Genomic DNA, 13155 nt, shown 5'->3' on the forward strand with positions numbered 1-13155 from the left:
TCAGGGAGCAGTGTCACCTGTGCATAGCCCAGGGGTTAGAATCAAGTTGCAGGGGGTGCCCACATTCAAGGGGACCCCCAGGCCTTCAGAGAAGCCGCCCACTGCAGCGAGAATCAGGAGCCGAGGCCGTGGTCGGGCAGAGAGGGCCACCAGAGCTCCGTTCCTGCAAGATCGTTGGTGACCCTGCCAGCACCGGGCTGTGGTCCTTTCCCAGGGATGTGTTCCCAGCCCTGGTTCTGCGCTGGGGGGCCTGGGCTGCCCCCAGGCACAGGGCACGTGGACCCCGGGATGTTGGGCCCCACTGTGTACCCCCACCCTTTGCCTTTACATCTCTTTTCTGCAAGGTGCCCCCCCACGCCCCCACCAGCAGGATGCACCTCACTGGGAGGGGGATCATCCCCAGGTCAAGTTCAGCCACAGGGCGACATCGGTTTAGGGGCTGATGGGAGACCTGGACCTTCCAACCCAATTTAGAACTTGAACATTGGTCCTGGAAACCTTGGCCTTGACAGAAAAACAAACAAACAAACAAACAGAACTGCCACCTAAGGAAACCCACAGGGCCAGCAGCCGGGAGGGCCAGAGAGTGACATGGCGGAAAGGTGTTCAGGAGGTGATGTCTTCAGTGGAAATGTCACCTGGATCCGAATGGCCTCTTGATCTCAGGGAAAACAAGGTGCATAAGACAAAGGTGAAAATAAAGCCATTGAACCAGAAACAGGTTAAGCACACTGGATGGAAGACCGGCCGAGAGGCCGAGTTAACGTAACAAGCTTCAGTTAGGAGAATGCCTGCTCTCGAAAATCACACAACTCCGGGGAGACTCTGGTGAAAATATTTGTCACTCATAAACAAGGAGTCCGAAGGCTGGCCTCCCAGGCCTCGTGTCCCCACGCTCTGTCCCCGCCGTGTCCCAGGCTGTCCCCGCCCCAGGCACGTGGGGCTCCCAGAGGTTGGCTCAAGCCGTCTCCTCCACCCCACAGCAGGCTGGCCCGGGCACTGGCCCCCTTCCTGGAGAGACGGGCCTGATGCCAGAGAGAGGTGCTCCCCTCCTCAGGGACCCCCAGGTGGGGGGTGCCCGGAACAGAACTCAGGAACCCAAGGTGAGGTTCGGGTGTCCACACCAGGCGGACCTGCCCTGGGCTGGCCCACGAGCGGACACGGGGGGAGGGGCCCTGCCAAGCTCGGGGCTCCCGGGGTCAGCCCTGGGGTGGGCAGCGCGGGAGCTGGGCAGCTGAGTCTGGGAGATGGGAGGGCAGGGGTGGGGGGTGAGCCGAGTCCAGGAAAGAGGGGGGGACACGCCTACTTGTTGAGCACCTGCCGCGTGTCCGGCACCCGCCACCTGCCGCCGACTGTGGACCCACAACACGCCCACAGGAAGGCCCCTGCTGCCGCTGGCCCACGAGGAAGTCTCTGGTCCCAGTCCGCACAGTGGGCAGGCGGCAGCCCCAGGTCCGTCTGCCTGTCTTTCTGTATCCCCAAAGCTCCGTTCGGCCGGCACGCGGCCTCCCAGCCCTCTCTCCCCTCGGGATCCTTTCTTACGGAAGAATCGAGCCCTGGCCCACCCCCCATCATTCCCTCCATGAAAAGCGCCCTTGTCTGTCCTCCCCGCTGCTGGGAAGGGCCGCGCTCCCCTTCGGCCCTTTGTCCCGGCCGCAGCCTCCAGGCGTTCCCAACCTGGGCCTGGCCGCCCCCCATCCCCTGCCCCCCACCCCCTCCCCGCCTGGGCCCCTTCTCAGGAGGCCCGGTGAGGTCATCCCTGTGCGGCACAATAGGGCTGGGGGCTGTCTTTCTGCTCAAGAGGGAGATTGGGGTGGGGGAGAGAGGCAGGAGCTTGCAATTACGGGTTCCACAATGGGGCGCTGGCAAGGGGGCCTCTGCAATGAGAGCTGTGCTGGGGGCCTGGGGGGAGGGGCGGCGGGCCAGGCAGGGCCCGGGGTGGGAGGGGACCGGGCCAGGTGGGCGGACATTCACTGTTCACTCACGCTGTGACTATGGCCTGTGTACCCACTGTGTGTCAGGCGCCGGTGTGAACACCGAGTGATGGAGCTGGGGAGGCCTGGCTCTGATGGAGCGAGATGCCATCGGTGAGCCAGACGGTGACCGTAACTGCACAGGACAGACGGACGGACAGACGGACGGGGGAGGATGCACGAGTGGGTGAGTGGGCATCTTTCCCCAACTATTCACAAGTTCAAGGAGCGGCTGACATTCACGAGGCTCCCACTGTGTGCAGGCACCTCCCAGGCCTCTTCAAGCGCCCTCCCCCGTTTCACTCCTGCAAAGAGGCTTGGGGAGGCTACATGGCAGGAGCAAGGTCACCCAGCTCTTACACGGTAGAGTCCGCACTTGAACCCATGTCTGCCTGACCCCTCACCAGGGCTCTTGCCACTTTGCCAGGTGTCTGTCACTCCGTGTCCATCCTTTGTAGCCCTATGGCCACTGTCATGTGACTACAGCATCCACAAAACCTTTTGCAGGAGAGCTCAGGGCAGCTGCGGCAATGAGGGCAGCTCATCGCTGCTGAGCACCGGCCACGTACCTGGCACCTCACAGCCCCGACCTTAGGCCCAGAGTCCTGTGACGGGGCCTCGTTTCACAGATGAGGACCCTGAGGCTCCGGACAACTACCCCGCCACGACCCAGGGCCTCCCCGGCGTGCTGTGGCTCGCGCTGCCCAGAACAGGCCAGGCCAGAAGCGGAGCTGAGTCTCGGCAGATCCTGGGCCGAGGGGCAGCCTTGGCCGAAGGGCTCTGGTTTCTACTACCAGGGCCCCCCCCATTCCTGCTTGCTCAAGGACACACCTTCTCACCGGGTGCGGGGCTCACGACATTCAGGGGGACACGAGATGGGCCTGAAGGGGATTCTGGGCAGGCGACGCCTGGGAGGGGCGCTGAGAGAGGACGGAGACTCCTCGTGGCCACGTCCCACGCGCCTGCTCTGTGTGAAGGACTTGGATGCGGATCACATCTCACCAGCCGGACTGAAGGCCCCGACACCCGCTGAGCCCGGGTGCAGCGCCAGGGCTTTCCAAACACTCACCTGCCCTGAGGTATCGAATCCTCGTGATCCCCCTTCGAGGTGCAGGTTGTGGTGAGCGCCACCCCGTTTCACAGGTGAAGGACGGGGCCCAGAGTAGGGCCGTGACCTGCCCAAGGGCACCCAGCTGGGCCCTGGGCAGTGGGCCTGGGCGTCTGGCCCGGGGCCAACGGGCTCCTGGCACCTTCTCCCAGCTCCACCTCCCCCACATGCAGGAGCCCGGCTCCTGCACCTTCCCTGTAGCTTGAGCAGGGGGCCGCTTGTTAACAGACCAAGGGATGGAAGGGAGCTGGTGGGGCAGAGTGTGGACCACGGATGAGGCAGGGAGCGGGGCGAGCTGGGAGCAGGCAGCCGGCCCTGCATTGCTGCTCCGCTGCTCCCCAGGCCCTCAGCGGGCTGGGTGGGGGGGTGCCAGCTCGCACAGGCGGGTCCCCCGACGATGTGGAGATGAAGCGCATCCCACCACCCACACACAGCGCGCACGCGGCACACGGGGAGACGAATGGAGCTAATCGGGCTCTGGGCTACGGGCGGCGGCGGGAGACCCCGGGGACCCGCACCAACACGCGGCCTGGCACTCGGGCGCCTGCGGCTCCCCGATGCTGAATCCCAGGCACAGCCTCCCCTTCAGCCTCTGTTTGCGGTGTAAACACCCGGCTTCCTGCATGCGGCTGCCCGGTCCTGCCTGCTCCGCCTCGGTGCCAGGGGAGAGCGGTGGGGGGTCCGTGGGGCTTCCTCGGGCTTCCTAGACCCCTGGAGGGCTGGTTGTTTTGAACGTGAGCTTCAAAGGGGCCATCTGGGTGGTGCCGGTGCCCGCCGGCCAAGACAGCTCAACCGTTCCCTGGAGTGTGGCTGACTGGATTGTGCATCCCAGGCCTCACATGGGAGCTGGGCCCCTGCTGGGTGCACCCCAGGCCTCACATGGGAGCTGGGCACCCGCAGGGTGCACCCCAGGCCTCACGTGGGAGCTGGGCCCCTGCTGGGTGCACCCCAGGCCTCATGCAGGAGCTGAGCACCTGCAGGGTGCACCCCAGGCCTCACGTGGGAGCTGGACACCTGCAAGGTGCGGCTCTTCCTGGCCTCACCCCGTGGGTCTGGAGCTGGCACGGGACCAGCAGAGGCCCAGCTCAGGCTCCTTGAGGGAGGGGCTGAGGCCTGGGGAGAGGAGGTCTAACCAGAGCTCTGCCCTCCGGTCACGGCCTTGACCTTTGCTCACAGCCTCTCTTGAAGCCGGGACAGGGGCTGGAGGAGAGAGTGCCGGGCTGGGCTGCAGGGCCCCAGCTCTGTGCTGTGTGCCCTGAGGTGATCTGGCTTCACTCCGTTTCCCGTCTGTAAAGCGGGGGACCTCCTCAGCTTCGCTACAGGGCCTGGGGACAGAACGCAGCTATTTCCCGCGGGGCCCCGGACTCTGGCTCCTTCCGGCCAAAGACAGCTCTGCCCTGGGTGGTGGTCGCTGTTCCACGCAGCTGCTGCCAGCGTGGAGAGTCAGGGGCGCAGAGAGGAGCCCCGGGGGCAGGGGTGTCTCTCCCCCTCGCTCCCATCACCCCAGCCCCCTGGGGGACCCTCTGCTTAGGGTCTCCTATGACCTTATGGCTGTCACCTCCAGTTTCTCTTGCTGGGCCCTCCCACTCTCATCCCCTAAATGGGCCCAGCCCCTCCCATCTCTGCCCACTCCCCCAGCCCCCACCCTCCCCCATTTTCTCTGCCACGTCCTCTCCCTGCACCCCTTTCTTGAGTGCTGAGTTGTTTAGCACTCAGTCCTGACCTCCAGTCTTTTCTAGGCATCCCCCAGGTGATCTGGACCCTCTCCTGACCCCCCAGGCCACATCTGTCTATGCCAGTCACCCCCAAGTCCCCAGTGGAAGCTCAGGCCTCCCTCCCCTGGGGCCACCACCTTCACTCAGGGTCCTCTCCACTGGGCCTTGCCCTGCCCCACCTCTCCACCCTCCTCTTCACCTGCAACACGCCTGGCTCCCTCCCACCGTAGGGCCTTTGGGTCCGTCAAGGGTCCTGGGATGGATACACTAGCCGGGCATTTCGTCCTGAGGGCCTTTCAACTTCCCACCTGATAAATGAGAAACCCGCTGCGGCAGTGACTGCCCCGCCCACAGGCCCTCCACTCTCTGGGATTGGCCAGATTCTTGCCGGGCAATGTGGCCCCACCCTCCACCATAGCTGATTGGTCCGGACTGGATCCCTGACTCAAGTGCGGCCCAATGGGATTCTCTCCCGTGAATCCGAATCCAGAACAGGGAGATGTGATCCCAGGAGCGGGCGGGGCGGGCTAGCTGGGTACCGAAGACTGCGGGTGTCAGGGCCTCGGAACGCCGTGGGTTTCTCGACCTTTCCTGCAACTCACTGCTCTCCCGGATCACAGCCACAATTTTCCCTTCCGCTGCTCGGGCGGGGTTGCTGTTATAGACGGTTTTTCCCTCGCTGCCAGGCCAGTGTGGTCCCTGCGTCCAGCCGGCATCCTGTGGCCTGCCGGTCCTGGCACGGCCCCAGCAGACAGGGGCCCCAGACAGGGCGTGCCGGCAGCCTCTGCCTTATTCCAGGGGACCCCCAGGGTCACAGCTTTAGCCCTCTGAAAGGACGGCAGCAGGAGCACGGGGCAGGGCAGGGGCTGGTGTCTGTCACCTTTCACTTGTCACCGCCTGACCGGAAGACCCAGAGTCAGTTCAGTGCAGGGGGAAGCTGAGGCCCAGAGAACCAACAGGGACTCAACAGAGGTGGTCCCGGAACCAGGCCTGGGGTCTCTTACCCTCAGCTCACCGCCAAAGGCATGGGACAGGGTTTCCCTGGCCGCTGGGGTCTCTGACGAGTCAAGTGTCCCTTGCCCAGCCCTCCGCTGACTCTGGGGGCTCAGAGTCAGGATGGGGACAGAGGTTCAGCCTCCAGGAGCCAAGCACGGCTGTCTTGAAGGGCCAGCCAGGTGCCCATGCACGGAGAGAGGCGGCACTGCCCAGTGAGGGGCAGTGGAGCCGTGCAAGGCCCTACCTGGCACCCCAAGCTCCCTCAAGTGTCATGCTCCCGCCGGGGCCCCCGGTGGCCAGGCATCCGGGTGGGTAGCGTGAGCAATGAGAGGAAGCTCTGACCTGGGTGAGGGCCGGCCCCCCCCTCTGAAAAAGCACCCACCCTCACTGAGCTCTGAGCGGCCGGCGTGGGGCTGCACGGGGAGCGGCCAGCAGAGGGAACGGCCTTCCGCGGGCATCCATTGCCGCCCCAGGCATCCGTGCGCACTCTGCTGGGCTGCTTCAGCCCATCTGAGCCATTTCAAAGGAGGCCTGGCTGATGCCCAGCCTCAGTTTCCTGATCCCGCCGGCAGCACCGACCCTTCCCCGACTTCCACGACTGCCGGCCGGGCTGGGTGCCTGCCCTGCCGGCCAGGTGTCTGTGCCCGAGAACACACAGGGAGCGGCCAGAGGCGGGCGGGCGGGCGCCAGGGAAGCTGCTGGCACTGCCTGCGGCTGCCTCCGGGCGAAGAGCGGCGCTGACGGCTTGGCAGTGCCTTCTGGGGCGGCAGCCGCCAGGCTGGCAGCAGACAGCGGGGATCGTGGGAGGGGGCTCCCGGGGAGAACAAAGCGCTGAGCGTGCTGGGCTCCGGGGGCGGCCAGGAAGGGTGGGCAGGGCTCTGGGGCTGATTTGGAGTGAGCGGCCCACGGGGAGGCCATGGCCTGAGGGGGATGCGTAGCTTCTCTGAGCCTCAGGTTCCGCACCTGTGCCATTGAACAGTAATGCCTACGTCACAGGTCACTGCCACGCCCAGTGCTTCCAAATGGGTGTGGCGCATAGTAGGTGCTCAATAAATAGATGTATTTGGAGTCAGTGAATAAATTGAGTTGATGGAGGATGGGGCTGGCTAATCAATCCTTCGTAGCCTACTGCCTGGCACACAACGGTTCTAAGCAAGCGACAGCTTTGTCAGAACTGCTGTGTGGTTCACCGTGGGGGGCGGAGGGTGGAGCCAACCTGGGGTCCCAGAGCCGATGAGGAGGACGTTGGCAGTTGTGTCCGGAGACTAGGGTGACATCCCCAGGACCAGGACTTGCAGATTGGAGGGCCACCCAGGAGGATCCAGATTGCACAAGGAGAGGCTTAGGTGGCTGGGGGCAAACAGGACTGCTGTGGGCACCGAGAGGCTGTTGGTGGCCCTGCTGTGGCCTGAGGAGATGGCTGGGGAGGCCGGGAGGAGGAGGCCGAGCCTGTGGAGGCCTTTCCCAGGAAACGTGGTCGGGAAGGGGGAAGAGATGGGCAGGAGCTGGAGAGCGATGAGGGGAGGAACAGAGGTTCCATTTCTTGGGTCAGGAGACACGAGAAGGTACAAATGCAGGTGGGTGGGTGCCTGAACATAGGGAGAGAAGGGGTCCTGGCTAGAGGGGTTCCTGAAGGAGGCAGAGGCTGGAGGGCAGCCTTTGAGAGGGGGCTTCAGCAAGGGCTGCAGCTGTGGGTCTGGGCCAGCGGGAGGGGGGTTCTGGGGCTCCGCAGGGTGCAGAGAGTGGTCATCTTCGAGTCGGGAGGTTGAGTGTGAGGCAGGTGTCTGGGGAGAGAGGGCAGCGTGGGGGGGGGGGGGGGGGAGCTCCCGGAACCCAAGCAAGTCCCAGATCAGCTCCAGACACGACCCCGCAGGGAAGTGACTGCCTCTGTCACCGATGGCAGAGCAGCGAGGCCTGCTGAGGGCCTGTGACAGGCGGGCCTCTGTGGGGCCAGCGGGTCCTTTGCCAGGGCAGTGTTTCTGGGGCCCGCCCTTCACAGCGGCTGCCTGGAGCCCGAAGCAAAGATCGGGGGGCTGTGCCCTGGGGCACGGGAAGGAACGCCGTAGCTGATTAGTGCGGTCTGCTCTGGGCACCCACGGGGCGAAGCGTGGGGGCTGGCTCTGTGCCATCCCCCTGCCCAGACGCAGCAGAGAGCCAGAGGCCAGGGTGGAGCAGGGCCAGAACCGGGTGTCACTCCGGCCCAAGAGGAGCTCCAGGTGTGACCTTGGGCAAGTCCGTTCCCTCGGCCGTGGCTTGTCATCTGTTCATGGGAGTTAAGGATGCCCCTGTCCCTGGTGGGTATGAGGATTAAAGGCCCAGGTGAGTGCTCACCTGTGGGCGCTCTTGTCATCCCCGGGAGGGGCTGCAGCAGCTGGGCAGTGCAGGGGCCCAGGGCAGTGGGAGTCAGGAGGGCGGCTGAGTGGGCGTCCGTGGTGGTGGCCTGGGGACTGCACCGCACACGCGTCTTTCTCCCCCCTCGCTGCCTGCAGAGCCCTATCAGGGCTGGAAGTGCATGTACACAGGGGGCCAGTCAGGATGCACCTTTGGCGGAGTCACTCCACAGCTCTGGCCCCACTCTCCTCATCTGTAAACTGGGTGAGCATCCTGATGAGTGAGAGCCGGAAGGGTTATCAGCAGCCCCCAGGCCTCCGGCATCACAATCCTGGATGGAGAAACCACGTCTGTTTTCAGGCCTCTCCTGCACCCTCTGGGGGCTGCTGACCCTTCCTTCTAGTTTGGAGATAACGTATTCCCTCTCTTGTGTTTCTCTCTCACTCCGGGCCTCAGTTTCCTGTTCGTACAGTGGAGGAGTAAAGTGAGGTTGGAAAAGGGCACCGAGAGCTCTCTTTACCTAGTGTTGGTGATTCTGACTCCAATCTGCTCTTAGGAAAAGGCTGGAGACATTCAGACTAGGGTGTGAATGACTGCCACAGCAGCAGAGCAACGCTGGCTTCTGCCCTCGCCCCAGGCACTGCCTAGAGAGCTACATTTGCTCTCAGCACTGGTTGGATGCCAACTTTTTGGGGAACAGAGAACCTGGGGCTCATCCGGAGAAGAGGGCCAAGATGGGCAGGGGTGTGGCCAAGTTAGCTGAGGGACAGTCACAGTGTGGGGCTGTGAATCAGGGTGGGGGTGGGGGGGAGCAGACTCCCGGAGTTCTGCTGATGGCCCCAGGGCTCCTCAGAGCCACCCTGGAGGTAGCCAAGGGTGCTGTGCAGCTCTGGAGGTGGGGGGCGGGGGGAGCGAGAGCAGGAAGAAGTTACAAGCTCAGTGGAGGAAGAACCTTCCAACAGGTAAGACCCCAAAGATAGAGCAGGCTCCTGGGTGGGGGTGTGGTGGGCACGGGGGACCGGCAAGCGGAGACACGAGGGCCCTGCAGGAATGTGGGTGAGGGCTCCCTTCCCAGAGGGGGGCCCTCTGCATGTGGAGGCCGGCACGGCCGCCCCCCACGGTAATGCCTCCTGGGATTTTGCCTTTCACCAAGGATAACGGCTCCCCAGTTGGGGGGATTTCAGGCATCAGCACAAGTGGGGGTGCTTCCTGGGGTGCCTTTGCCTAGGACACCAGGCGCATTGTCTGCAGAGCGCTTGCAGGGTGGCAGGAACGGAGCTGGGGTTCAGCAGTGACTAGTAGGGGGCGCCAGTGGCCAAGAAGGGGCTGGGGCAAGGGCCAGCTGGGTCCCTGCAGACCGTCGCCACTTTGTCCTTGCAGAAGGTCACAGCCAGCACGAGGTAGCTCTCGGGCCTTACCCCATGTGATTGGCGTGACCCAGCAAGGCAGACGTCTTTAACCCCGTTGTGGAGGTGGGGCGGCAGGTCAGGCAGCCTGCCCGGGCCCCAGCGTCAGGCCCAGACAGGACGGGGGGTGCTCTCTCTCTCCTCCAGCGCCCTCTCCCCTTGCGAGGGGGTGCCGGAGAGGGGGCCTTGCAGCGGGAGGGGAATGGGCTGGGCCCCGGGCGGTCCAGCAGCTGGCTGCAGGAGGGCTACCGGGTGGCAGGAAGCCCCGGCCTCACCTGGTGCTGGACCCCGGCCTGCCCAGCTGCGCCCTTGGCTCTTGACCCCACCCGAGGTTCAAGGCTGGATGGTGATGGGCTGAGGCAGGTGCCAGTCTGTCTCACCGGACCCTCACCAGGCCCTCGGAGGCGGGCGGATGGGATTTGGAACTCAGAGACATTACAGAAATCATAAGCCTGGCTGCACAGGGACATTGCCAACCTGTGGACCCGGCTGTGTCCGGTTCCTGCCACCACAGCCCTTCACTCCCACGGAGCAGGTGTGACAGTGGTGAGGACCGAGGTGGAGCCTCATGCAAAGTGCCCAGACCAGTGATGCTTGCTACTGTGACCCGAGAGTCACAGAGCCCTGGCATCCTACCTCCAGGCGTCCCCCTTTCCAGCCCTCTGTCCCTGCTTTGCACCATCCACTGCCCCAGGGGTCGGACCTGTGGCTAAGGGGCAGGGCCGGCTCCAAGTCCCTTTGTGTCTCCAGCTCTGCCTTGCCCGGCAGGGATGGCTGTGACATCCAGGGCTCTTTGCGGGATGTGTACTACCTCCTGGCCTGCTCCCCACTGCACCCATTTTTCAGAAGAGGAAACCAAGGCTTCGAGAGCTGGAGTGTGGTAGCCAAGGGCGCGCAGGCAGTGCAGCTGAGCGTGATGGGGCCCTGGGGAGTGAGCCCAGCCTAACCTGTTCCCACCTTTGTTATCCAGGAGGCTGGGAGGGGTGAAAGGACCAGAGAAAGCTGCGGGCCAGGGCTGGGCCTGGCCAGGACCCTGGACAGCTCAGCAGAGCTCCGCCGTGTCGGGGCCTTTGGCGGGGACAGAAGGGGCAGGACTGGCTCCGGGTGGAGCAGGGTGGGTGGAGGTGCGAACAGGCACAAGATGACTGGCCTTGCGGTCCCAGCTTCACCCGTCAATCACCTGCTGGCTGGACAGTCCCCGAAACCTCCGGGAGCCTCCGTTTCTTCCTCTCTCAACTGGGAGGGCTGCCCCTCACTGAGGTCCCGCCCAGGCCGTCCTGAGGAAGGTACCAGCACCACAGAATCTGGGAAAGTTCTCTGAAAACCACGAAGGCTCCCAGACCATGTGTGGGTGCCGGGAGCTAGGCCACCCACGTTATTGGCAGGCCCTCCCTCCGGAGAGCCGGCCCAGCCTGGGCCTGGCCCTGGTCCAGCCCCTGGAGACTCGGATCCGCCTGGAGCAGCACGGCTGGGGGCAGGGCTCACCCTCCCTGAGGCCCGTCTCCAGCCAACTGTCTGCTGGCGAAGGCCTCAAGGTCCTTCTCTGCACCCGGCCTTTCGGGGCCTGGCCAGAGGGCCCTGTGCGGGGAGTGCCCCAGAGCGGGGATGCATGTGGCCGCAGCCTGGCCCGAACCCCAGCTGGGGGCAGCAGGAAGGAGCTCCGGGGGTCTTGGCGCCTCTTGTTGCGACATCTTCGTGCAGGCCCTGTGACATCACTGCTCCTCGAGGCAAGAACCCGGAGGCCCCGGGAAACAGGAGGCTGCCGAGGCCCCAGGCCAGTCAGTGGCAGAACTTCGGGGAGTCCGGACCCCCCCCCAGCCTCGGGGTTATCCAGAACTGTGGCCGAGTTAGCAGCCGCTGCTCCCCAAGGGCTGGCTGTGCCCCGGACACTGCGCCATCGAGAATGATTTACTGGCTCCACGATGACAGAGGAGGAGAGACTGAGGTTCCAAGTCACATGCTGTCAGGGGCAGAGGCAGGATTTGAACCAGCAGTCAGGATACAGTTAAAACGTCGGGGCTGTCATCGCAGGCTGTGCCGGAGCCTGAGCCTGACCGGAGGTGGGCAGGGCCAGCGTCCCTGACAGGGTGTGGCTTTCTGACCCTAGAGAAAGGCCCTCGCCAGACAGCTGGATGGAAGGGGACCTGCCCCTGGGCCGTGCCAGGGTCCAGACAGACCTGGGGTGGCAGGTGGGGCCCTTGGTGGGGTGCAACACAGTAGAGGTGAGAAGGCCAAGCCTGGCTTCATCCTTCCAGCGCCAGCCCGGGCCCCCTCCCCCAGGAAGCCTCCTCCCCATGCCCAGCCCAGGCTGACGCCCCCTCCCACCACCCCGAAATCCTCTGGCCTCCCCTGCCAGGGCGGTTTGGGGGCCGGACGCGGTGCCTGGCATGTTGTCGAAACCCAGCAAATATCGGGTGAAAGCAGCCGTCTCCTGCCTGCCGGGCACAAGCCAGGCCCCGCGGAGGGCCCGAGGAGGTAAGACAGCCTAAGGCCCTCTGTCACCGAGGCACCGGGGGTGCTCCATGACCTGGGTCTTGCCCACACCTCCTGTCCCTGCCCTGCTCACCCTCCCCTCCCTTTCACCACATTCTGATGAGCACAGAAAAGTTGGGGACGACAACAGTTCCCACAAAGAAAGTTGAAAATCACCCGGGGTTGACACTTCAACACCTCCCCTCCCCACACTGTCATTGTCTCCTTCTTTCCATGTTTCGTTTTTCGGGGCGCAGAATCGGACACACTCTCGTGTGATCTCCCTCCCTCGCCCTCAGGTGCGGCGAGCGTGGCCATCCGTCCCCGACCACGCCAAGTTTCTGCAACGAGGCCTGGCCGCTTGCCATTCCCTGGACGTGCCAGGACCTTTGAAGCCAATCCCCTCTGGCTGGGCAGGCAGCTGGGTTCTGATTCGGGGCGATGGGAAACGGCCTGTGGCTGCCGCCTTGGGACACCTCTCCCTCGGGTGGGCTTCCTGTCCAGGGCATGGCCTCGCGTGCTCCCCTGAGACCCTGGGCCTTCTCGCAGGCTGGCCCCTCTGCTGGGCTATCCCTCTGCCACCTGCCCTTACGGGGAAGTCTCACTCCCGGGGAGCACAGCCACCTTCTGCACTGTCCCTGCTGTCCTTCTCCCTGCCCCCGGCCACCCTCTCCTTCCTGGCCTGCCGGGCCTCTGCGGCCTCCTGCCCTGCCCCTCCCTCCCTCTCCAGGTCCCCGCACGGCACGCAGTGGGCGCCTGGGAAGTGCTTCCCAGACGCACCAGCCGCCCCTGGCTGGTTCAGCCGTGTGGGGCTGTGTGCTGTTTCTATTAGCCTCCACGAACAAGTGCCACTGTGTTATTAAATTTTTCCAAAAGCAGAATGTCTGCTGCGTTTGCCAGATCCGTTGCTCTTTTCGGAGTGGGTCTACCCTGCCCACCCCACACTCCCTGTTCCCTGTCTCTCGGAGCCCGCTCACCAGGCGCCTGCTGCGCTCCGGGCCCCGGGGACGCGGCGCTGGGGCCCGCGGGAGCCCGACCTCCGAGGAGCAGCCTGGACCGGGGCAGGCCAAGCTCAGAGCTCATCGCCTGGGACTGGGTGGCGCAGGCGAGGGCAGGCCCCTTGGTGGGGAGCTCACGCTTTGCTCCGAAGGAAG

This window comes from Phyllostomus discolor, chromosome 2 (genome assembly GCF_004126475.2).
Source record: "Phyllostomus discolor isolate MPI-MPIP mPhyDis1 chromosome 2, mPhyDis1.pri.v3, whole genome shotgun sequence".
NCBI classification, from domain to species: domain Eukaryota; kingdom Metazoa; phylum Chordata; class Mammalia; order Chiroptera; family Phyllostomidae; genus Phyllostomus; species Phyllostomus discolor.